Source organism: Oryctolagus cuniculus, chromosome 9, assembly GCF_964237555.1.
Source record: "Oryctolagus cuniculus chromosome 9, mOryCun1.1, whole genome shotgun sequence".
Classification (NCBI taxonomy): Eukaryota; Metazoa; Chordata; class Mammalia; order Lagomorpha; family Leporidae; genus Oryctolagus; species Oryctolagus cuniculus.
Genome location: NC_091440.1, coordinates 53,697,920 through 53,725,406, shown reverse-complemented (window position 1 = coordinate 53,725,406; position 27,487 = coordinate 53,697,920). Strand labels below are relative to the sequence as shown.

At 37.2% G+C, this 27,487-nt stretch overlaps 1 long non-coding RNA gene across 2 annotated transcripts in view; it reads right to left on the bottom strand.

Annotated features, from left to right (window-relative positions):
• Positions 1 to 1,098: 1,098 nt before the first annotated feature.
• Positions 1,099 to 27,487, bottom strand: part of LOC127492026 (uncharacterized) — a 30,007-nt gene continuing 3,618 nt past the window's right edge. The window contains exons 3-5 of one of the 2 annotated variants that reach the window (XR_007920953.2): positions 9,647 to 9,709; positions 8,263 to 8,347; positions 1,099 to 6,019 (exon numbers count right to left, since the gene is read on the bottom strand). This is a non-coding gene — a long non-coding RNA (uncharacterized lncRNA). Of the gene's footprint in view, positions 6,020 to 6,969; positions 8,348 to 9,646; positions 9,710 to 27,487 lie in introns of those variants that run through there. The other variant, XR_007920954.2, reaches the window with a different exon arrangement.

Sequence of the window (27,487 nt, the reverse complement as noted above, 5' to 3'; positions counted from 1 at the left end):
TGTTTTTGTGGAGTTTCTTGATCTCTTTGTAGATTCTTGTTATTAACCCTTTATCTGTTGCATAGTTTGCAAATATTTTTTTTCCCATTCTGTCGGTTGTCTCTTCATTTTCCTGACTGTTTCTTTTGCAGTACAGAAACTTCTCAATTTGATGCAATCCCAATAGTTAATTTTGGCTTTGACTGCCTGTGCTTCTGGGGTGTTTTCCAAGAATTCATTGCCGGTACCTATATCTTGCAGGGTTTTTCCAATGCTCTCTAATAATTTGACGGTGTCAGGTCGTAGATTTAAGTATTTAATCCATGTTGAGTGGATTTTTGTGTAAGGTGAAAGGTAGGGGTCTTGCTTCATGATTCTGCATGTGGCAATCCAAGTTTCCCAGCACCATTTATTGAATGGACTGTCCTTACTCCAGGGATTGGTTTTGGACCCTTGATCAAATATAAGTTGGCTGTAGATGTTTCGATTGATTTCTGGTGTTTCAATTCTGTTCCATTGGTCTATCCATCTGTTTCTGTACCAGTACCATGCTGTTTTGATTACAACTGCCCTGTAGTATGTCCTGAAATCTGGTATTGTGATGCCTCCAGCTTTGTTTTTGTTGTACAAGATTGCTTTAGCTATTCGAGGTCTCCTGTGTCTCCTAAAATGTAGTTTTATTCCAATGGGTATACAATGACATATTCTTTAAAAACAATAACATTTCAATACCTTTAGCATATTCTCAATGACTAAATATTAAATATATAGATTGAAATTTAAAATGTTATAACTTCAATTTTTATAAATCATTAATATTTACTAGCTCATTCCTGAAATTAGTCAAGTGCACAGCACCCGATTTTTCAAGACTGTACTTCTCTACCACATGCCCTAGATTGCCAGTTTTAATTTTTTATTAATATAAAGAGAGATTTCATGCATTCAATTGGCACAGTTCCAAAAAAAAACCACATTTCCCTCACTCCCCTTTCCCCCTACCACCACTCACACCCTCCCTCCCCTCCGTTCATCAGTTTTTGGAAAGACAGAATTTTAATCCATTCTATGTTCACAAGCTTGATTCACCACTAACAATAAAAAGTAGGAAGTAAAAAGTAAAAAGTAGGAAGACCATATTCCAAAGGAGGATAAACAAGGGCTAAAAATGGTAATCATATCAAAATATTCATTTCATTTTTCTACATTTTTTGTATTCTATGTTAGCAGACAAATATCAGAGAAAACATGGTATTTGTCATTTGGAGACTGGCTTATTTCACAAACATAATGGTTTCCAGCTATATCCATTTTGTTGCAAAAGACAGGATTTTGTTCATTGTTTATGGCTGAGTAATATTTCATAGTGTATATATACCACAATTTCTTTATCCAGTAATCAGTTGATGGACATCTGGGTTGATTTCATATCTTAGCTAATGTGAATTAAGCTTCAATAAATGTGGGGGTACAGATAACTCTTTCATACGCTGATTTATTTTCATTTGAGTACATTCCGAGGAGTGGAATTGCTGGGTCATATAGTAGATCTATTTTCATATCTCTGAAGAATCTCCATATTGTCTTCCGTAATGCTTGAACTAGTTTACATTCCCACCAACACTGCATTAGTGTACCTTGTCCCCAAATCCTCTAGAGCATTTGTTATTTTCTGATTTTTGGATAATAACATTCTAACTAGGGTGAGGTTGTAATTTGCATTGTGGTTTTGATTTACATTTTCCTCACAGCTAGTGATCCTGAGCAATTTTTTCATGTGTCTGTTGGCCATTTGAATTTCATACTTTGAAAAATGCCTGTTCATTTCCTTTGCCAATTTCTTAACTGGATGGTTTATCTCATTGTTGAGTTTCTTGAGCTCTTTATAGATTCTGAATATTAATCCAATAGCAGTTGCATGGTTTGCAAATATTTTACACCATTCTGTCGCTCGTTTCTTTACTTTGTTGAGTGTTTCCCTTGTGGTGCAGAAGCTTCTTAGCTTGATGTAATCCCTTTTGCCTGTTTTTGTCTTTACTGTCTGTGCCTCAGAGGTCTTTTCTAAGAAGTCTTTGCCAATGTCTTGCAGAATTTCCCCCGTGGTTTCCTCTAATAATTTAATGGTATCAGATCATAGATGTTCATTCTTGGTCCATATTGAGTTGCTCTTTGTATAAGAGTTAAGATAGGGTTCTTGTTTCATACCTCTGCACATGTAGATACAATTGGCAGCACCATACCGTCCTTTCTCCAGGGACTGATTTTACTGATTTGGAAAAGGTTAGTTGGTGTAGAAATGTAGATTATTTTCTGTGTTTCTAATCCATTCCACTGATCTATATGTCTATATTTGTGGCAGTACTAGACTGTTTTGATAATGATGCTTTTAAGCATGTCTTGAAATCTGGTATTGTGATGCCTCCAGCTTAGTTTTTGTTGAATAACATTGCTTTAGCTATTTTGAGGTCTCTGGTGTTTCCATATGAATTTTAGCATTATTGTTTCTAGATCTGAGAATAATGTTGTCAGTGTTTTGCTTTGGATCACAGTGAATCTGTAAATTGCTTTTGGTAGTATGGATATTTTGATTGTATTACTTCTTCCAGTATATGAACACAAAAGAATTTTCCATTTTTTGTGGCTTTTTCTATTTCTTTCTTTAACATTTTGTATTATTCATTGTAGAGATTTTCACATACTTGGTCAAATTTATCCCAAGGTATTTAAATTTTTGGTAGCTATTGTGAATGGGATTGATCTTCGAAGTTCTTTCTCAGCCAAGGCATTCTCTTTTATACAAAGGCTATTGATTTTTATGTGTTGATTTTATATCTTGCAACTTTACCAAACTCTCTTATGAGTTCTAACAGTCTCTTGGTTGAGTCTTTTGGATCCCCTATATATAGAATTATGTCAAATGCAAACAGGCACTATTTGACCTCCTTATTTCTGATTTGTATCCATATATTTCTTTTTCTTACCTAATGGCTCTGGCTAAAGCTTCCAGAACTGTATTGGACAGCAATGATGAGAGTGGGCATTTTTTTCTGGTTCTGGGTCTTAGTGGAAATGCTTCCAACTTTTACCCATAAACATGATGATGGCTATGAATTTGTCATAGATTGCCTTGATTGTGTTGAGGAATGTTCCTTCTATACCCAGTTTGCTTAAAGTTTTTATTATGAAAGGATGTTGTATTATTTTATCAAATGCATTCTCTGCATCTATTGAGATAATAATATGATTTTTTCTTCAGTTTGCTAATGTGATATATCACATTTATTGAAATGCATATATTGATCAATCCCTGCATACCTGGAATACATCCCACTTGGTCTGGATGAATTATCTTCCTGATATGTTGTTGGATTTGACTAGCTAGTATTTTGTTCAGGATTTTTGCATCTATGTTCATCAGGTTTATTGATATATAATTCTTTTTCTTTGTTGTATCTTTTTGGAATTGAGGTGATGCTAGCCTCATAGAATGAGTTTGAGAGGATTCCCTCCCTTTCTATTGTTTTGAGTAGTTTGAGAAGAATTAGAATTAGTTCTTTAAAAGTTTGGTAGAATTCAGCATTGAAGCTATCCAGTCTTGGGCTTTTCTTTATTGAGAAGAGTCTTTATTACTGAATCAATCTCTATCTTGGTTATTGGTGTTTCAGGTTTTCTATGTCTTTATGAATCAAATTTGGTAAATCATATGTGTCCAGAAATCTATTTCCTCTAGATTTTCCAATTTGTTGGCTTATAGCTGTTTGTAGTAATTCCTGATGATTATTTTTTATTTCTGCCAAATCTGTTGTTCTATCTCCTGTTTTTACATAGATTTTTTCTTCTCTTCTGTGGTATTTCTTATTATATCTCCTGTTATTACATCTGCTTTTTCTTCTTCAATTTTATTAACTTGGGTCTTCTCCTTCTTTTATTTGGTTAGTTGGGCCAATGGCATATTCAATTTTATTTATTTTTGCAAAAAAATATGTATTCATTTCACTGATCTGTTTCATTTGTTTCAATTTTGTTCATTTTTTCTCTAATTTTAATTATTTCTGTCCTCCTTTTTCTTTGTGTTTGGTTGGTTCCTATTTTTCTAGGTCCTTGAGATTAATTCTTCAATCCTATACTTGATGCCTTTCTAACTTCTTAATATAGCTACTCATTGGTATAAACTTCACTCCTAGCACTACTTTTGCTGTATTCCATAAGTGTTGATACATTATGTTGCAATCTTCATTTTTTTCTTAGGATATTTGTATTTCCCTTTTCATTTCTTCTATAACTTATTGTTCATTTAGGTCTGTGTTGTTCAGTCTCCATGTGTTTGACTATTTTATAGAATTTCTCAAGATGTTAATTTCTAGCTAGTCAGAGAAGATACATACTATGATTTCAATTGGATTGAATTTGCTGAGACTTACTTTATGGACTATCCTAGAGAAAGTTCAATGCACGGATGAAAAGAATGTGTATTATGCAACTGTAGGATTAGAAGTTCTGTAGATATCAATTAGGTCCACTTGGTCCATAATACAGATTAGCTCTATTGCTTTGTTGATTTTCTGCTTAGTTGATGTCCATTGATGAAAGTGGATTTTAAAGTCCCCCATTACCATTGTATTGGAGTGTAGTCTCTCTTCAGAACCATATTTGTTTTAAATAGCCACATACCCTAGCATTGGGTGTCTATGCCTTTATTGTAGTCACATTTTCCTGTTGAATGAATCCCTTTATCATTACATAATGCCCTTCTTTTTTTCTTTTTTTTAGTTTTTTTTTTTTTTTTGACAGGCAGAGTGGACAGAGAGAGAGAGACAGAGAGAAAGGTCTTCCTTTTTGCCGTTGGTTCACCCTCCAATGGCTGCTGCGGCCGGTGCGCTGCGGCCTGTGCATCGCGCTGATCCGTAAGCCAGGAGCCAGGTGCTTCTCCTGGTCTCCCATGTGGGTGCAGGGCCCAAGGACTTGGGCCATCCTCCACTGCACTCCCGGGCCATAGAAGAGAGCTGGGCTGGAAGATGGGCAACCGGGACATAATCCAGCACCCCGACCGGGACTAGAACCCAGTGTGCCGGCGACGCTAGGTGGAGGATTAGCCTATTGAGCCACGGTGCCGGCCTTCTTTTTCTCTTTTAACATTTTTTGTGATAAAGTCCTTTTTTTCTGATATTAGGATGGCCACACCTATTCATTTTTATGTCAATTAGTATGGAATATCTTTTCCACACTTTCACCTTAAGTCTGCATGTATTTTTGTTGGTGAGGTGTGTTTCTTGTAGGCAGCAAATATATGGGTCTTGTCTTTTAATCCATTCAGCCAATCTGTATTTTTTAATTGTAGAATTTAGGCCATTTACTTTCAAGGTTATTATTGATAAGTAATGACTTGGCCCTGCTATTTTTACATAAATATCCATAATCATTGCTTTGGATATCCTTTGTACTTTTACTAGGACATATTCTGCCTTCACATTATTTCACAATTATGACTACGTGTTTTTGTTTCTGTGTGTAACACATGCTTAAGTATCATTTGTAAGACTGGAAAAGTGACAATTCCTTCGATTTCTGTTTGCTTTGGATGGTCTTTACTTCACCTTCATTTATAAATGAGAGCTTTTTTGGGTACACTATTATTGTTTGACAGTTTCTTTCTTTTTGGAATAATGAGAAAGAACTGTGCTCTCTGTTTACAGGTTTAGACGGGCACCTTACCCTCCCACTAACACTCTAGGCCAGACTCGAAGTCAGTGTGGTCTGTCTGGTTCTCCCTCAGGAAATATCACTAGTGACACATGCTTTCGCAGTCTGCTCTCACCTTGCTCCCAGAAGGTGGACTCTCCTCCAGCCCCTGGCTGTGGGAATCATGGGTTGTTCCCCACTCAGTATTGAGTGTTCTTCCTGTCCATGGTGCTCTATGGTATCTTTCTTCTTTCTGTAGAATTTATACTGCAAACTTCTCTCTAAGTCTTCCTCTACTTTTCTTCTGTTATCTTCTCCTGGTCAAAATCAGCACATCTTTTTCCTATCAGCCATCTTGGAGCTTCAATTTAAAAAAAAAAAAAGCAGAGTTTTTTTTTTTTTTTTTTTTAATTTGGCAGTTTGAGTTGGGATGCTAGCATCATAAGTGCAAGCCTAAACCACTGGGTCCCAACATCAGATTCTATGATAGTATTTTTAAAATAGTTTATATTCTAGAGATATATAGTGAAATATTTATGAATGAAATTATGTAATGACAAACTATATTTAAATGAAACTGAGGGGCCGGAACTGTGGTGTAGCAGGTAAAGCCACTGCCTGAAGTGCCAGCATCCCATATGGACACCAGTTCAAGTCCTAGCAACTCCACTTCCAATCCAGCTCTGTGCTATGGCCTGAGAAAGCAGAGGAAGATCTCCCAAGTCCTTGGGCCCCTGCACTCATGTGGGAGACTCCAATGAAGCTCCTGGCTCCCGGCTTTGAATCAACACAGCTCCAGACATTGTGGTCATCTGGGGAGTGAACCAGCGGGTAGAAGACCTCTGTCTGTCTGTCTTTCTCTCTCTCTGTCTCTGCCTCAGCCTTTCTGTAATTCTGCCTTTCAAATAAATAAATAAATAAATGATCCTGAATTCTCAGAATTGGACAGAGGCATAAATGAAATCAGCCTGACAAGAGTTCACAATTTATTCACCATATATGTCACACTTCTGAATATGTTTCTAATTTCTAAAATAAAGATGTAAAAAGACAATAAAGTTTTCAAAAGACCACAGTGAAACAACCTTTACACATGAATTTATATCCAAAATATATGAAAATTTCCATAATCAATAATACTGAAAACCTAATAGAAAAATAAGCCAATGACTTGAAAAGGCTCTTTATCAAAAGACAAAATGCAAATAAACAACAAACATTATAAGATATTAAAGCTTATTTATAATCAGAAAAACATAAATTAAATACATAGTGGAAGAAACAACTATATACTCACCAGGAGGGGGGAAAACTAACTGTAGCAAATGTTGGCAAAGAAATGAAGGAATAGATTTCTTATATACACATTTGGGGCTGTAGTTTCGAACGTTCGCGTGGGAAACAATTTTGGACTATTCCTATGAAACTGTTGATGCACTTTATGCGACCTAACAATTCTAGGTGTGATTCTACAGAAAATTCATTCACGTGTGCACCTGGATATGTACATAAGATTGCTTTAATAATGTTGTTCTTTTCAGCTTCATACTAAAAATAGTCCAAATGGTTATCAATAGCAGAATGAATAAATACATTTAGGTTATTCATTTGGAGGTAAAGCATGCCTGAATGAAAATGCAAAATTTATGAATCTATTAACAATGGATATGAGTTAAACAGTCATAAATAATTTGATAAAAGCTTCAAGCCAGGATAACCTAAACCTCATCATTTAGGGTTTCATTCTAGATGGAATTACTATAAAGAAAAAAAGAAGTGTGGGTAATCATACCCTCAGGAAAATGCAGAGAGGGTTGAGGGAAGTATTGCATTTTCTACCTGGATAGTGATTTCACAGTGTTCTCTTGAAAAATAACTTGTGGAATTTGACACTTATTTTCATCCTTTTTTCTACTGGTCTGTTCTAGATAACATAAATAGTTGAAAAGAAAGCAGAGGGTTATTCCTTCACTAAAGAATAACATGCAGAACAACGAGATCCTATTCTTCCATTAATTTGGTTTTTGTAGGAAGTTTGGACGGCTGTTTTCGGCTATAATATTTGGATATGTGGGAAGAAAACTCAATGAAAAATGGAAATGAGACATTTTTACTGATGGATATTCTGAATTATAAAACATACTTTAAGAATTTTAATTTTCATATTTTCAATTAATACCATATAGAAATTATTCAAAGCTATGAATTGCCCTGAGGAAAGGTTTGCTTTAGTGAAGAATAATCGCCAACTAAACCATCAGCTTGAACAAAATTGTAGATATGTCATATCTATTTTCTTCTACTGTATCTTAATTTTCCAACTAGTGTCATTTGAATTAGTTAATTTTATCACCCTGAGCCCTGCCCCACTTCTGGTGTACACAGACTCATTCACATTCATCCTCTCTTTCTCTCCATCTCTTTTCTCTCTTAACTGTCTCTCGAATCTCTTGACTGTCCTGTTTAAAACTAAAGATATTCCAATTTGCTACGGTGGTCAAGACAAATATCCAAACTGAGTGGTTTAAAAAACAGAAACATATTTTCTTACACTGGAAATCCAATCAAGGTGTGAACATCCTGGCTTCTCAGGAGACCTCTCACCTTGGCTTGCAGATGAGTGGTCTTCTGGTTATATGCTCTCTGCATTTTTTCTGTGCACACACCTCCCTGGTGTCTCCTCCTCCATCTACAAAGTTACCAGACATACTGGATTAGAGCCCCACCCTTATGAATTCATTTAACTTTAATTACTTCATTAAAGTTCCTATCTACAAGTACAGTCACATTGAGGGTTAGCAATTTACCATGAGAATTTGAGGTGCGGGGCAGAGGAGTACATTTAGGTCCTTACACAAATTCTTTCATTTTTGTAACATTATATTTAGTCAGTCTTCAGAACAATAAAATAATAAAATAAATTTCAAAGTTAGTAACACTATATATGTTGTTCAGAGAATAGTAAATCATAAGGACCATCATTTATTCCCCTCCATTTCAACTGTAAAATATTACAAATATTTTTAAAATAATGGAAAATATAAAATGGGATATGAACCTTTGTAAGAGTTCTAGTAGAAGATTGGATCCTCACAGCTCAAAAGGGACTGGAGGGGAGGTGGGCCATAAGTGTATGCTGAAATTCTTCTGCATAAATATTTGAACATTTTACTGTATCCCATAGACTCGAGCTAAGCGTGATAGCTTGAAATACAAAATGCTGAATCATCCAACTCCAGCTTACTTTTCAGTCTTAACTTCTGTTCCTCCACTCCACGTGTGCCCTGATTTTACAGCATAAGACGCTTCAGCAATGTCCAGATTATTCCACACCTACCATAGAATTCTCTTTCACTGCAATGGTGCCCAGGACACTACTTGGCCTTAAGACACAGCTCAAAGCTGCCTCCTTACTGCATAAACAAGTTTTTTTCTATCACAGTATACAGCCCTCACCTCAGTTATAGTGCTCCTGATATTTTACTGTCAATGCTTTTATATCCAAGCCCCAACTTCTAGGCATGGGCAACTTGAACACTTCCAGCCTCAGTTCTTAGCATGTGGTAATGATCACTGATTTTTACTTTTTTTTTTTTATTTGACAGATTGAGTTAGTGAGAGAGAGACAGAGAAAAAGGTCTTCCTTCCATTGGTTCACTCCCCCAATGACCACTACAGCCAGTGCTGCACCGATCCGAAGCCAGGAGCCTGGTGCCTCTTCCTGGTCTCCCATGTGGGTGCAGGGCCCAAGCACCTGGGCAATCCTCCACTGCACTCCCAGGCCACAGCAGAGAGCTGGACTGGAAGAGGAGCAGCCGGACTAGAACCGGCATCCATATGGGATGTGAGTACCACAGGTGGAGGATTAACCAAGTGAGCCATGGCGCCAGCCCCTGATTTTTATTTTAATATGCAAGTTACCGCAGTATTTTATTCTTTCAGTACATAGGCATATAGACATTAAGGATATACTATATAAAACACTTACCAAGGCTCTGGGAACATAGCTGATAACTCAGCTGGTGTCTGGGTGTAGTCTCAAGTTTACATTCTAAAAGGGAAAAACAGACATTAAAAATTTACTACACAATTATTTAACAGATAACTTCTTAAGTTCTATAGAGGAGGAAAAAAGACACAAAATTATTCAAATATAGAATAAGGTACCTTCACCTAGTCAGGGGAAGAAGTTATTGAGCAAAGTTTTCTCAACAGAGTGATAAGGAGAAAGAAAGAGAGAGAGAATCAAAGAAATTAACTAGGTCATTGTTCCCAAATGTCAGTTGAGTATAAGATGACATGAATTATTATTTCTATTAGTTATGACACATAATTATGGCTTGCTTTAACTCATTAAAATGGTGTTGTATTTCTTTTTCTAACACATAGTCTTTAGTTTACAAAAGTGAATGATTTGAAGAAAAGTAGTGCATTAGAGGAAAATAATAGTAGCCATACACAGATATGGCAAAAAAAATTTAAAGATATTCTGCATGAAATTATTTGCAGTAATTTCCAAACAGTACAAAGAAGAAGGAGAAGAAGAAATTCCCAGAACAATGGAGAAAAACTTTGGCATGTAGGAGAAATGAAAGAACTCCAGATAAATACAGCTCTAAGGGAGTAGGAGACAATGCTGGAAGATTAGGCCTCCATGAGGGGGAATAAAAGTGACAAGGAAAGATTGTTTTGGAAAACTCTAATATGGAAGAAGTGGAAGGACAAATGGCAAGGAGGCAAAAGGAGAAACTGCCTGGTGTTGCATCATCCAAGTCAAAGATGAAAGCTTTCCAGAAGAAGGAACGATCACCTGTGACTAACAGTGCTGGAAAGACAAGCTAAGAACTAAAATGCTAAGGCTGGCATTGTGGCACAGTGGGTTAGCCTGCCACGTACAGTGCTTTCCATGTGGTACTACCAGTTCAAGTCTCAGGTGCTCTGCTTCAGGTCCAACTCCCTGCACTTGCTACTTATGTCTGAGAACACACAAAATTGAGTTCCTGGTTCCTGGGCTGAGCCTGACCCAAACCTACATATTGCAGTCACTTGGTGAATGAGCTTCTGATGAAAGATTCATATTTCTCTCTCTCTCTCTCTCTCTCTCTCTCTCTCTCACACACACACACACACACACACACATAAATAAAAATTTATTTTAAAAACCCCAAAAGCATCAATTATTTTTAACAATATGCATTTCACTTCTGTCTTGAGCCAGAGACGTAAGGGATCATATCTAAGGACTCTGATACGTCTTTCTGCAGTTTGGATGAATATAAATCTGGGTCTTAGGCATGATAGGCTTTGATTTGCCCTTAGTGTCAGGGCCCAGTTTTTCAGAAAGATGTTCTTCACATTTATTTCTCTAGAAATACATTGCATGAGAAGATCTTAATTTCTTATTTCACTAATTTTTCATGCTTCCCCTGATGGCAAATTAAAATTCCTTTACTATATGTTTGATCTTGGGCAAGGCATTTAGGTGACTGAAGGTCATATTCCTAGGGAAACTTATATCTGCAATACATAGTTGTTGTTAACTTTAAGAATAATGTGGAGTGAACATTTGACTTCATGCTGAAGCCCACATCGCCTCTCAGAGAACCTGGATTTTAAACCGAGCTTGAGCTGCCAATTCCACCCTCCTGCAAAGGCAGACTCTGGGAGGCAGCAAGTGATGGCTAAAGTGGTCAAGCCCCAGCCACCCTTGTGAGATAGCTGGATTGAGTTCCTGGATCCTTATTTCTGCCCCAGTGCAGCCTCACCCATTGTAGGCATTTGGGGAGTGGATCAGCTCCTAGGAGATCTTTCTATCTGCCTCTCTGTCTCTCTGCCCCTCAGGTGGATTTAAAAGAAAGAGAAAGAAAAACAAAAGTACAACCAGTGGCAAGCATGCAGTACTTGCTTCGAAGTAGCATGAATTATCATCAGCCCCATTCCACAGTGTTTCATTCATCTTTATCAAGAGATACTAAGCCTGAGGCCTATCCTCAACATTGCACACTTTCCCATGGGGTTATATAAGCAGTTCCACATAGGAAGACTGTTTGACTACAAAGCAGTTATTTATTTACTTACTTACTTGTTTACTTACTTACTTATGTGAGAGGTAGAGTTACAGACAAAGAGAGGGAGAGACAGAAAGGTCTTTCACCTGTTGGTTCACTCTCCAGATGGCCGCAATGGCCAGAGCTGGGCTGATCCAAAGCCAAGAGCCAGGAGTTTCTGCCAGGTCTCCCACACAGGTGCAGGGGCTCAAGCATTTGGGCCATCTTCCATTGCTTTCCCAGGCCATATCCAAGAGGTGGAATGGAAAAGGAGCAGCCAGTACATGAACCAACACCACAGGTGAGGCTTAGACTACTATGGCATAGCATCAGCCCCTACAAAGCAGTTTGTTTGGGTGTCATCAAGTTCCAAAAATCATCAATACTCAATAAAATACCTTTAAAACTATGTATACAAATATTTTATGTCTTCTGAGAAAGAAGATCTCTTAAAACCAATTGTAACTCCATGAAACACAAGAAATTTTATTTCTTGAGATTAACATCCAAGATATGCTTAGCATGACATAAACATTGTTTAGAATATTACAGTTATTTTAACTCACTGTTTTCAGAATAAATCACATTTACAGAAGCACATTTATAGAAGGCTGAAGACAATGCCATGTGTAATAAATAGAACTGCTGTTTTGCTCTTGTCAGTGAACACTTATTAAACACCCACTAGGTACTAGAATTAATGGAAATGAATATGAATTAACACATTTCCTCTTCAAAAAGACATTTTTCAGTGACTTGACTTTTTTCTAGTGTTTGGTGTAGGTAAATAAAAATGACTGTATCATATTAGAAACCAATCTGTTATCAAATGTAATTTTTTGCAACAGCAAACATTTTTAGATTATATGAACACACAGACATACATACACACTAAAAGCATCTGAAACAGGCAATGCTCTATTATTCTAAATGGCTCTCTGACTGAGACCTGGTATGCCAGCCTGAAGCAAATTATTATAGCCCTGTCTATTAGCTCCTAAAAATAGTGAGCTATAATGGAAACACTTGGAGACTAAAGAGTGGGCAAAACTACTGTCCCAATAATGGTGCAGCAATGAAACACATTTGTGTGGTTTGTCATGTCATGGTGAGGGATATATGATAGCTATGCCTGCCTAGTGACACCAACCTGAACTTGGGTTCAGTGTTTTTTTTTTCTTTTATTGTAGACTTTTAAAAATTTTCTTTACAAAGTCTATTTCTCTGTACCTTTCTCTTCTCTTCTCTGGCAAAATTCTCGGATCAAATTACTCCTTTAAGTCTATACCAAAGGAAAGGGTAGTTGTATTTGTTGAAGCAGAACCTATAAGTAAAAATTGCTAAAGTGATCTGAAATGAAAATGCCAGAACTCTGACCCTTGACAATTTTGCAAAGCCCTTGTTGAGTGACACATTTTCTAACACAACCCACAAGGCTCTGACCATTTTGCAGGGTGTAACATTATTTTATTTGAGCTTATGCCAGGGCTGTAACACACTGCCATCTAAATTTGTGTTGTAAGTCAGCTGTTTGCTATCCTCTCATTAGATGGGTCAATAGACTTTGTTTTTATGTCTATTAGACATGGCTAAGACTTTAAATAAGTCAGTTTATACAGTACAATATAATTAAAACAAACTTGCATAAAATTATGGTATTCTATTTAGCTTATATATTTCAAATCACAGGCATAAAAGTAAACCCAATCTTAGTCTGATATAACAACAAAAAGACAAAGAATCGAATTATCTCAAATGTACCTCTATTTTAAATTGAAGTATAAGTTTCATACAATAAATTATACAAACCTTAAATGTAAAGGTTCAATACCTTTTGACAAAATAATACACTTGGCCGGTACCGCGGCTCAACAGGCTAATCCTCCACCTAGCGGTGCTGGTACACCGGGTTCTAGTCCCGGTCGGGGCGCCGGATTCTGTCCCGGTTGCCCCTCTTCCAGGCCAGCTCTCTGCTGTGGCCTGGGAAGGCAGTGGAGGATGGCCCAAGTTCTTGGGCCCTGCACCCCATGGGAGACCAGGAGAAGTACCTTGCTCCTGCCATTGGATCAGTGCGGTGCGCCAGCCGTGGCGGACATTGGAGGGTGAACCAACAGCAAAAGGAAGACCTTTCTCTCTGTCTCTCTTTCTCACTATCCACTCTGCCTGTTAAAAAATAATAATAATAATACACTCACTGGTGTAATGGCCAAATCTATTATAAGATCATTGATACCATTGCAGAAAGTTCCTAAATGTCCCTTGCACTTGTTCCTCCCAAAACTCTTGATCAGAGGCAGCAATTGTTCTGGTTTTTCTTTTTGTAGTTCGTTTATTTTTTACCAAAGATAAATTCTGCATGTTATAAAATTATATTACAAAATGTACCAACAAACACTTTTGAAATTGACATATTGGGACCGGAGCTGTGTCATCACATGTAAAGCTGCTGCCTGAAGTGCTGGCATCCCATATAGGCACTGACTCGAGTTCCCACTGCTCCACATCTGATCCAGCTGTTTGCAATGGCCTGGGAAAGCAGTAGAGGATGTCTCAAGTCCTTGGGCCCTTGCACCCATGTGGGATACCTGGAACAAACTCCTGGCTCCTGGCTCCTGGCTCCTGGCTCCTGGCTCCTGGCTCCTGGCTTCGGATCCACACAGCTCCAGCTGTTGAGGGGCCCACTGGGGAGTGAACCAGCAGATAGAAGACCTCTCTCTCTCTCTCTCTTTCTCTCTCTGCCTTTCAAATAAATAAATAAATCATTTTAAAAAGTTTACATATCATTCAATATAATATTCTCCAACTAGCTCATGTGTTTACATGTATCCACGGTTCTTTAATTTCACTATTGAGTAGTACTTCATTATGATTGCTTATCCATTTGCTCATTGATGAATTTGAGTTTTTTCAGGTTTGTGTCTATTTTGAATAAAACTGCTTCAAACAATTTTGAAAAAAGTACTTTTGTCAATATGTATCTTATTTTCTCTTGGATAAATACCTGAAAGAATTGTTAACTCAAAGGGTAGGTAACTATAATTCAAAAAATTACTACCAAACGGGGGCTGGCACTGTGGTGTAGTGGGTAAAGCCACCACCTGCAGTGCCAGCATCCCATATGGGTGCTGGTTCAGTACCTGGCTGCTCCACTTCCAATCCAGCTCTCTGCTATGGCCTGGGAAAGCAAAAGATGGCCCAAGTCCTTGGGCCCCTGCACCCACGTCGGAGGGAGACCTGGAAAAAGATCCTGGCTCCTGGCTTCTGGCTTCAGATCCACACAGCTCCAGCTGTTGAGGGGCCAACTGGGTAATGAACCAGCAGATGGAAGACCTGTCTCTCTCTCTCTCTGCCTATGCCTCTGTGTAATTTTGCCTTTCAAATAAATAAATCATTTTTTAAAAAAACTACCAAATGATTTTCAACTAGATGTACGAATTTTATACATTTACACCAATGTACAATGGTATATATTAACAACTCATAATTAATGGTGTTAACATATTTCATGTGCCAATTGTTTATCTTCCTTTCAAAGCGCCTGTTTAGGTATTTTGTCAGTTTATCAAAATTTGAGTTGTTAAGGGCTTAAAATTGATTTATGATCATTATTTACACATATCACATAAGTTTATTGTCAGATATATGTATTACAAATATTTTCCCATAGTCTTATGTGAAAAATAGCAAATTAGGAGAACGCTTTAATATTTATGGGATGTAAATCACCAATTTTTCGCTTTGGTTACTGCATTTCTCAATTTCAGAATTTCCATATGTTAAAATTTGTATTTCACAATTGCAATTTTTCATCTATTTATCAGGTTCATACTTTCTTTTAAATTCTTAAATAGGGGCAGACATTTAGCCTTCAGGTTAAGATGCCTGCATCCCATGTCAGTGTCTGGGTTTGATTTCTGGCTCTGACTGCAGATTCTAGCTTCCTGTTAATTTAGAACCTTGGAGGCAGCAGTGATGGCTCAAATAATTGGGTTCCTGCCACTCACATGGAACACTTGGATCGAGTTTCCAGCTCCTGGCTTCTGCCTGGCCTTAGTCCCAGCAATTGCAAGAACTTGGGGAATGAACCAGCAAAGCAAGTGCTTTCTTTCCCTCATAAATATCTAATAAATAAATAAATGTTCTGAAACATATTTAAATAGCTGTTTTAAGCTCTTTCGTCTCTGGGTCTTATATATATATATATATATATATAAATTTTGTTTCTCCGTCTTGCTGATAACATGATTCTTTTCATCTATGCCTTATAGTGAGGCTTTATGTTATGCTAAGGATTATATACTTTATGTTCTTGTTAGTTGGATATTTTTAAGTCATTAAGGAGGGTTGAGTGTTCCTTTGTTGGAGAATTAATATAATAGTGGAACACCTTGATTGTGAAGGTAAGTCCATGTGATTTCTCATTCTAAGTCTATAGTAGACCTATTCCTAATATGTAAACTCAGGACTACATTGAATGCCCACAGTGTTTAGCAAGGCTCTTACAACTCCTACCTCTTAAGAAATGTCAGAAATGTATGACTTGTAGAGTCGAATTACTTTTATCACCCACCCAATTCACTGAGTCACTACTCACAACTTAACACTTAATTTAAAAAAAGAAAAAACACTTCCTAGGTGGATTTAGTTTTAGCTCAGTTCTTTTCTCTGTAGTCTATGATATTACAATTTTTTTTGCCTTTCTTTTTTTTAACTTTTATTTAACGAATATAAATTTCCAAAGTACAGAATATGGATTACAATGGCTTCCCCCCCATAACGTCCCTCCAACCCGCAACCCTCCCCTTATCCACTCACTCTCCCCTTCCATTCACATCAAGATTCATTTTCAATTCTCTTTATATACAGAAGATCAGTTTAGCATACATTAAGTAAAGATTTCAACAGTTTGCTCCCACACAGAAACATAAAGTGAAAAATACTGTTTGAGTACTACTTATAGCATTAAATCTCAATGTACAGCACACTAAGGACAGAGATCCTACATGAGGAGTAAGTGCACAGTGACTCCTGTTGTTGACTTAACAAATTGACACTCTTGTTTATGGCCTCAGTAATCACCCTAGGCTCTTGTCATGAGCTGCCAAGGCTATGGAAGCCCCCTGAGTTCACTGACTCTGATCATATTTAGACAAGGCCATGGTCAAAGTGGAAGTTCTCTCCTCCCTTCAGAGAAAGGTACCTCCTTCTTTGATGACCCATTCTTTCCACTGGGATCCCACTCGTGGAGATCTTTCATTTAGTTTTTTTTTTTTTTTTTTTTTTTTTTTTCCCCCAGAGTGTCTTGGCTTTCCATGCCTGAAATACTCTCATGGGCTTTTCAGCCGGATCCGCATGCCTTAAGGGCTGATTATGAGGCCAGAGTGCTGTTAGGACATTTGCCATTCTATGGGTCTGCTGTGTATCTCACTTCCCATGTTGGATCATTCTCTCCCGTTTTGATTCTATCAGCTAGTATTTGCAGACACTATTCTTGTTTATGTGCTCCCTTTGGTTCTTAGTCCTATCACTATGATCAATTGTGAACAGAAATTGATCACTGGGACTAGTGAGATGGCATTGGTACATGCCACCTCGATGGGATTGAATTCAAATCCCCTGGTATGTTTCTAACTCCACCGTTTGAGGTAAGTCAGCTTGAGCATGTCCCGAATTGCACATCTCTTCCCTCTCTTATTCCCACTCTTATATTTAACAGCGATCACTTTTCAGTTAAGTTTCAGCACTTAAGAAGAATTGTGTATTGATTACAGTATTCAACCAAAAGTATTAAGTAGAACAAACAAAAAAATACTAAGAGGGATAACATATTAAGCTGCTCATCAACAGTCAGGGTGAGGGCTGATCAAGTCACCATTTCTCATAGTGTTCATTTCACTTTAACAGGTTTCCTTTTTGGTGCTCAGTTAGTTGTCACCTATCAAGGAGAACAAGTGGTATTTGTCCCTTTGGGATTGGCTTATTTCACTCAGCATAATGTTTTCCAAATTCCTAACAGGGATCATTAAAATTTAAACACCTAAGAACAATTGTGTGTTAATTACAGAGTTCAACCAATGGTACTAGAACAAAAAAAAATACTAAAATGGATAAAGTATTACATTGTACATCAACCGTCAGGACAAGAGCTGATCAAGTCACTGTTTCTCATAGTGTCCATTTCACTTCAACAAGTTTCCCCTTTGGTGCTCATTTTAACTCACCCAACAGCCCATAATTCTAACCTCTGCTTCTATACCCAGCAAGATGATTATGCTCTGCTAGGACTCTGCCTCCCTCACTTACAATCTAGAAACTGCTTCGAGGCAGAAAGTCATGTTAATCACACGGCTTGCTTTGCCTGTTTTCTTTCTTTCTGAGATCATAGTCCTGTGTTGCCTCTTATCAAATGTCTAAAACAGTTCTTCCAAATATTACGTCCAGTTTGATAACTGTTTATACTGAGTGGACTATTCCCGGTCACTTACTCTGTCTTGGCTGCAGTCAAGTCCCTCAAGATTTGTGGTTCATGAAAGTTAGTACACATCAGTAACACAAAACACCATGCTAGTCTCTAAAAAGCCAACCCACATATAAGAACCACAAAGACTTGTGTTGTGTTTTGGTTTGATGTCTTTTGCTTTATTTTTAATGAAGACTCCAATTTTAAAAATGCTGCTTCCTTAAGAGCAAGTTCCCTGGTTTTAATAAACCCAATGCATAACAGGTTCTTTCTGGATTATGCTCTTCAGCTAAGTATACTTTCAAATATAATAGGAGCACCTATAAAAGAAGCCCTTAGTACTTAAGATAAAGCAAATACTTTGTATTCACTAGGAAAAGACAACACACAAATCACACACCTGTGATTTTGAGAAATGAGATCTGACTTGAACCGTGGACAACATTTGATTTTACTTCTTTTCTTTTTTTGGATACTGAGAATGTTTCACAAATGAGCACTTTGCAATATTCAAGGTGAGTTCTGGACTTTTGACCCTTTATAATTTAAACTAGAAATTTTCCTGGACTGACAACAAGCTGTTTCACATTCTTCTCTGGGTAGGCTCCTAACCTCTGCCACCTTTGCAGACATGCACACACATATGTACACACAAAGAGACACACATGATAGCCCGGTGATAGCAGACCCATCACTCACTTTCTATGCCAAGGATGTAGATAGGCAATGAGCACAGAACAGTTTGAATTAGTACCACTTCCATGACCTTTAACACTTTTTCACTTTTTCATCATGACTTAGTGTCAATTCATTTTTCTGACATGGTATATAGTGCAAAGAAAACAAAAGCTGATAAGACAAATTTATTCCATTCAACCAAATGGGATGACCTCTGTATACAAATAAAAAGATTATCTGTACAGAAATGCATTTCTATTATGATTGGAGGGCAAATTCTGCTCTTCTACCTACTAGTTTTGCTAGTGGTGGCTCTGAGGGTGCAAATGCCAATAGGGAGCAGCAGAGACTACCAGCAATGTATTAAATCTCCTAGTTGGAGGACAAAATATAACTGATGTTGGGGCCGGTGCTGTGGTGCAGCGGGTTAAAGCCCTGGCCTGAAGCGCCGGCATCCCATATGGGTGCAGTCAGGTTGTAGTCCTGGCAGCTTGTCTTCTGATCCAGCTCTCTGCTATGGCCTGAGGAAGCAGTCGAAGATGGCCTAGGTGCTTGGGTCCCTGCACCCACATGGGAATCCCAGAAGAAGCTCCTGGCTCCTGCCTTTGGTTAGGCGCAGCTCTGGCCATTGCGGACACCTGGGGATTGAACCAGCAAATGGAGGACTTCTCTCTTTGTCTCTCTTTCTTTCAAATAAATAAAATAAATCTTTAAAATATATACATTATATATATATTATATTATATATTTAACTGATGTTAAATATATAACTCATGTTATATATCTTTATTTTAAGATTTTTTTAAATTTATTTAAGAGGTAGAGTTACAGACAGTGAGAGGGAGAAACTGAGAGAAAGCTCTTCTATCCATTGGTTCACTCCCCAGATGGCTGCAATGACCGGAGCTGCGCCAATCCGAAGCCAGGAGCCAGGAGCTTCTTGCTAGTCTCCCATGAGGGTGCAAGGGGCCCAAGGACTTGTGCCATCCTCAACTGCCTTCCCAGGCAACAGCCGAGAGCTGGATTGGAAGAGGAGCAGCCGGAACTAGAACTAGCACCATAAGGGATGCCAGCTCTGCAGGCGGAGGATTAACCTACTGCGCCACAGCACTGGCCCCCATATTATATATTTATTAGTCAAAATATAACTCATGTTAAAGGAGACAATAGCTAAAATTCAAAAACTCTTCTACTAAGAAAACTTCAAAGCAAGAAAAGAACAGACTAAAAACTGAGCTGAAGCAAAAGAGTAGCAAAGATAGAGCATAAGAGGAAGACCAGGAATAAGGATTCCCTCCCTCTGGTTTAAAGTCACAAGTACTGTGGTGAAGTGGATTTTAAGTGTAAGGAAGTGAAATGACTTCCCTAAACATATCTGTGTGAATGAGGAAGATGGAGCAGCATGACTATCTCCTCACTTTTCACACTTTCAGTAAGTGTGTGAAATTAACTCTTAGTGTAAAGCCAATTAACTCTTAGTAAGATAAGGCCAATTACTTAACTGCTTAGTTAACTCTTAACTCCTATTCTTAGTAAGGTTAGACAAGTGATCCCACTTTGGGTTAAACCCCTGTCTCTCTTTCTCAGTCTGCAGTCTTCATTTCAGATGGATACCAGCTATCCTCTCTAGGCCTCGTCCACATTCAGCCCAGGAGGCACGGTGTTGTCTGAGAACAATGAACAAATTCTGGCACGTTATATGCAAAATAAGGAATCCCAGAAAGTAAGGCTGAATCTAAAGTCACACAGCAAGAAAGTGGCAAAGGCAATGTTCACATTAGGTCTCTCTCTTGCTCAAGGTTGTATTCTCTCCATCAAGCCTTAGTCTCATTCTCTAAACTCTGAATTCAGTTGACCCTCTCTCTCTGGTTGGCTCCACATCCAAGAATGCAAACAAGCATGGATTGAAAATATTTTCTAAAATAGTTCTAGATATTTCCAAAAAGCAAAACTTGGATGTGCCATATGTCAGCTATTTTACTGGATCCATGGAGATATAGCAATGTTTAGGAACCACATTAAGGTTTCATAAATAATATAGAGAGGATTTAAAGTATACAAGAGGATAGATGTATGTTATATGGAAATGTTATACCATTTAAGATAAGGAATTTGAGAATATGCAGATTTTGGCATCCATGAGATTCTGGAACCAAACTCCCATGGGTACCCAGGGACAAATGTTTTTTGAAATGAGAGTATGATCTGTGTGGGTGGCTTATGTCTGTACAAACTGACTTTCCAGACTAAACTTTGGCTCATATTTGTATAAAATCTTTCCAAAACCAAACATTGGCTTATGTTTATACAAAGTTGTACACATTGTAGTGTATGTCATGAGTCAATGTCACATTTGTTATTCCTCAACAACCTTTAGTCAAAGATTATGGAATTAAATAAAAGTGAGAATTAAATCTCATATGTCAATAAAGCATCTAGGACATCTAGTACAGCCCTAGTTCCTCTTCAACAAGTGTCCAAAGCTACATTATTTTTATAAATTCATTAGTGAATCAAACATATTGCTCTCTAACTAATCAGTTTTAGCATCCATGGGAGTTTAAGATCCCATTGTTAATTTACTTTTAAAAAAGACTTTGAAAGAAATATTAAAGTGTATAAATCTAGAATTACATTGTTACTGAAAACCTGATACTAAGAGGTGCCAATTGTCTGGTGTCTCAGTGAGAGGAGGTCCTCAGTGAGAAGAGGCCAAAATCTTGATGGCAATATTAACCTAGGGTGATGCCAGAGCTGTTGTTACACCAGTATGCACTGATACTGCAGGGCTGACAAGGAAAATATTTAAATGCTTCCATTCTGATTGGCACACAGCAGCTTCAAAAAGCAGCAACATGAATTAATAATATAATTCCAGCACATATGGCTTATCTCAGAAACCCAAGAATCATTGCAATTTCAGGACATTTTCCCCAGATCAGACATGGTATACAGAACTGAGAGCCAACTCTAAAATCCTTCTATTCATTGTAGATATGAGGGAGGTGTGCCATCAACAAAAACAATTTTGGGTTGGAGAGAGGGCTCTGCAGCCCTACTGCAGAGAAACCGTTCTATAAACTCCTACAAGAAATGCCCATAATCTGCACGAGAGAAGAAACAGAGACCATTTTCAAAGAAGGATCGAGGAATCCACTGGGGATATTGTCTTAGACTGCACAGTCTCACCAGTGAAAAGTTTTAAAGAGCACTGATGTTTTTTTAACAACTTATTTTCTAGTGGGTAATGGCCTTCCATGTGAATTGTGAAAAGTCATGTTGGAGGACATCTATAAGTCCAGCAAAATACATTGAAATGTTAGGAGGGTATGTGCCTCAGAGAGGGACAGAGAAGCACAAATGTCCTAAATTGCTCCCTCTCACACACATACCCCATGCCTCTCCCTCTCCATGCCTGCCGGTTATTCAGGGAACACCCAACCAAGCCAGATTGTTCCCTGGCAAATAAGCCTGCATCTTCTTCAGTCATCAGTCACAGCAGTATCACTCCCTCCCCTCTCTCCTTTTGCTCTTTTATTTTTGCCTCAGCTAATAACTTGGCATCCTTCAGTCATCACCACATCTGCTGGCACCAGCTTTTTCTTGATTCACCAACAGGGTATACAGCTGACTCATGTTTAGGAAGAAAAAGAAAGGAAAAAGCCCGAGTTCTTGGCTCCAAAATCCCAGTTCCAACCCACCTCCAATCCCTTCTTGTTTTTTCACTCCTTCTAACTACTTCCTTCAACTCCTGGTTTTTTGAACATTGATGACAAACCCACAGTGGAAGTAAGGAAAATGAAAAAGGGCAAGCAGAGACTTGAAGGGAAGTGTGATGAGTTAAAGATAGAGAGGATGAGTGTGAAAGAGCCCCTATGTGCTATAGAGAATGCCCAGTCACTAGAGAAGTTGCAAGGTGGCATCATTGGAACAGATTGAAGAATGATTCTGACAGGAACATTATTTAACTAAGAACAACATAAACAGATTGGAACACTTACTACAGTTACATTGACAGTTGCCTCTCTAAACTCCTTACTTTGGACTTGTCTATACCATTGGCAAAAATAAAAGGAAGACTTTTTTTTATCACTGTGAATGGGAGTCATTGATTAGGGACTATGCAGAGAACCCATTTGGTGATAGCAGCAATTTCCTACCCTATGGCTATATCCAGTCCTTCATCCCTCAATGTCAGAGTGATAAAGTTATGAGAATAAAAATAAAAGAATCCCAATATACTTAATTTTCTAGCTTTTTTTTTTCTGAAAAGTAGTAGAGACCCAAGAGGAAGTCCATTGAAAGGTACCTAGAGATAATTTTCTCCCTGATGAAAGCATGTCTGTTAAGATAAAATCTTTGTCCCTCCTCTGCCACCAGCATCCTACCCCAGCCTCTAATCTTTCTACCTATCTTTGACTGACTATAGCATGAGGATTATTCCTTGGTGCTGCTATAGCCATCTTCTGACCAGGAAGGCAGACCAATGATTCACTATAGATGGCAAAGTAGAAAGACAGACAAAATCTTGGTAAACCCCTGCATTGCTAAATCAAAAAGAGCAAAAGCTACTTACAGATTTCTTAATACATAACACAATACATTCTCAATCATTAGCTGTGTGATGATCCAACAATAGGAGGTAACAATTACCATCAAAAGAAACCGTGGAATATAAAAAGATCATGGAAATTCAGGAAGAGAAAAGATAGTCATATACCCTCTCTCCCACCTCATCAGCACTCTGTGTATCCAGGTTGAGTTTCAGGTTCCTCCAGGCATACTCCACTGTTGTGGGCATTTGGAGACTAAGTGGATGGATGGGAGATCTCTCTCTCTCATTCTCTCTTTCTCTCTCTCTCTCTCTCTCATTCTTTCTCTCTCTCTCTCTCTCTTTCACTCTTTCTCTCCTCCCCCATTTAAATAACTAAAATAACATTTTAAAAACCTAAAAGTATTAAAGTAAACTAGTGATAACATTATATTCTATATAACAAAACTAACACAACTATTGTTATTAGTAAAGTAGCTTTGCAAGTTTCTGATTAATGAGATGTCAATAAATCATGAAAAACTAATTTAAAAATGTAATAAAACCACTATGGAGGAATTTATGATATTTTCAAAACCCTCCATATCTATAGATTGCCTTAAAAACATCAAGGAAGAAATCTGCAGAAGTAAAAATCACTGACTACATATTTTAAAATGTGTGTAACTAATGGAGTATTAAACATAAATATCTAAGTATCTTCAAAATTTTATTTCACCTTCAATTTTTGGTCTTAGAGGATCCGGGCATTTATTTATTTTTTAAATGATTCCATTTTATTTTGACTGTTAAAATAATCAGAAGTTCTAAATAAAATTGAAATACTCCCTTGGTTACAAATTTTGTGTGGATGTTTGCTCAAAAGGCCACTAAAATGGGCTCAGTGATTGATAGACTGATTCTGAATTTCTTGTGTACCTATAATGTTATTTTGAAACATTATATTATTCTAAGATTCCAAAAAAATTTAACAAAACTTAATAGAGCTATTTCAGTGTTATTCCATCAAGTGTGAGATTACAAAATTGCAGTGTATCTTTAGGCCATAGACATGAACCATACTGTATGAAAATAGAAAACAAGCTCGAGAATTATATAGTGTAGTCATTGATCTTACAAAAGCATTTGTCTGCTGGAGCAAAGCTGAATTCCACACAACAAAACTGCCTTACACTTATTTAGTGTTCTCTCAATCTTCTAAGACACAAAGACCCATCTTTTAAATCTGAAATAAGATTGTGTCATTCTGAGCTATAAAATTATCTCCAAAATACATGTTGTGAATTACCTGTATTGGCAAAGCAATAGACAGGATAACGTGTATTGCATTTTGCTTTGATTCTTTGCATTTTACAGAAAAACATCTTGTTAAACAGAGAAAGATGACAAGCAATATATTCAGTCATGTATCAATAAGGGAAGAAATTTTCTCAAATAAGTTATATATACGGACAAAGCTTTGGAATTCCACCAATGTCGAATAAGTGCCACAAAATGCATTGGTCCATGTGTTTTTCTTTATCCTTTCAGAACTGACATTTCAAAGCTAAAATTTATCCCTAGCATCTTCCAATTGCAAAATACTGATTACCATGCTATGGCTCAGCTTGTCTACAAACAATTCAGATCTTGTGATCTTACAGTTCACTTCAATAGAGACCTGTTGATTTGTGACAAATTGTGTTAAGTCAGCTTACAATTTCCCAAAGCAACATCTGTGAACTTTCATTTTAACATAGGATGTTTTATGAGATTCTCATTTAGAGCACTTGCTTGCCACTATTCCAAAGAGAATTAATGATCCTTGGAAAATATATAATAGAATCCTAGGTGTTATGTGGTATATATTTTTTGGCTGTTTTGGTAACTATAGTATAAAAACAAGAAGGCTAATTTTGTGGCTAAGCACTGCCCAAACCAACTTTGAAAAATGTCACCTCCAGGAACATCACTTTTCTCTGGTTGATATCCTTTATACCCTAATCTAAAAGTCAAATGAGCATTTCTAGACAAAAGAAATAAGAGCTGGGGCGTGCCCGTAGGTTTATTTTTAATTGGAAAAAGAACTCCTCTTTCTTAAAAGTCAGGTAATGATTTTAATGTGTTGCTAAGCAAGACCTGAATAAAATATTAGACAATCATGCTCAGAAGCTATTAGTGGTTTTCTAATCTAATACAGAGAGAGGTAGTTTTAAAAGTAATTGAGATTTTTCTTTATTTGTAGCTGTAGAACTTGTGGAAATTTATCAAGTATACTATTTTTTGAAATTATCATCAAGCACAGCATGGACTTTAAAGTTCTTTACAAGAGACTACAGAGTCTATTCCCGTTAACTGGTAGATAAAAACACATTGAAAAGTGGTATGCAAATAAATATACAGTTTTCATAAGAAAAAATCTAGAGCTGCAGAAGGGGAGATATGCTGTTTTATTTTTTCCCTATAACAATCTATTGTTTTAGGATAGAGTGTTTATTATTATTATTACTATTATTGATCTTATTATTACTAGAACCAAACTTGAAGTTTAGAATCTGATATATATCCAGATAAAGAGAATGCTATTGAGTTTATCAACCAAAATATTGACTGGGAAGGGAGTTTGAATCTATGCTTCTTCAATTTCAGCCAACACCTTTGTTCACCACATGATTAATTTGTTCATAATGTGCCACAAGTGCTTGCATTGGAAATTGCTAAGTGGGGAGAAATGGATAACTTTTATTTTGAGGAGGAATTGTCTTACTCGGGCAAGAAAGCAAAACTAATTGGATGGTGTATACAACTAAACGAGTTGCTGTCTTTTCCTCCCCTGATCCCTATAGTATTAAGGACAGAATTTCCCCAGGTAGGCTGGGTGCATGGCGTATTGGGTTTATGTTTTTAGCTGATAACTTTTGACACCCGTATTAAGTGTCAGAATGAAGGAAGAGAATCAGATAAAGAGCCAAAATATATAAAACTCCAACTATCTACCTTTAGATACACGTCTCCTCCCAAAAGTAAAGCTCTTTCAAGAATATAAATCCAACTGTGCTCTCAAAAGTAGATTTTGCATGGTAGAGGCTCAATTAAGGGATGGTTTCTAGGATTTATTTCCATTAGCATACAAAAACGCCATTTAAGGAACATTTAAATGGTGACAAAGGAACTGCCTCCCCACTGCATCTTTAAAAGGGCACTGGTACAATATTTCTTGTCCTGCTGATAATCATTTTTTCTTCCTGCTGTTCATCCATTCCTCACTTCTGAAGACTAAGTATCTTTTTCTCTAAGAAAATAGAAATATTAAAATAAATCCTAATCACTTGATCTAGAGACAAAGTATAATGACCACCAATTTAAATACTATAAACACAATCTGAAAAATGAAAACTTGATACATTTCCAATATGCAATGATGTATTTTTTCAACACTAGTAGGATGCATTAAAATATGTTCTCCTTAAGAGATTTCAAATTCATTACCAGACAGTTATGTTTTTACTTTAAAAGCAGAATTGACAGTACCCTATGAATAAAAATGAAAAGTAAATCTCACAGTCAGAAAATCTAGTGGCTGTGAGCTCTTGTTCCACGGCACTTGAGATTACACATTGGGCAAACTAATAGCCTGCTGATTCAACCTCAGTGAGTGATGGAAAGATTAAAGTGAAAAAAAAAAAAACCACCAAAAATAGGTTAATTTTGGCTACCAAGAATTTTGTTAGCCAGACACAAAATTCCAACATAATGTCATTGGGTTCTCAATGTAGATAATTCATTTTTCAATTTTTATTTTTAAATATTTATTTATTTGTAATACAGAGAAAGAAAGTTGGAGACAGACACAGAAACAATCTTCACTCCTCATATGCCACCAATCCTAAGCTATGAGTCCCAGAACTCCATCTGTATCTCCCAAGTAGGTGGCAGGGACCTAAATTCTATAGCCATCACCTGCTGCCCCCCAGTGTGTATACTGGCAAGGAGCTGGAATCAGGAGTGGAGTCAGGACTCAACTGCAGGTACTCCAGTATGGGATGTGGCATCCCAAATGATATCTTAACAGCTGGGTCAAAGATTCACTCTTTAATGTAGATATAAGGAACC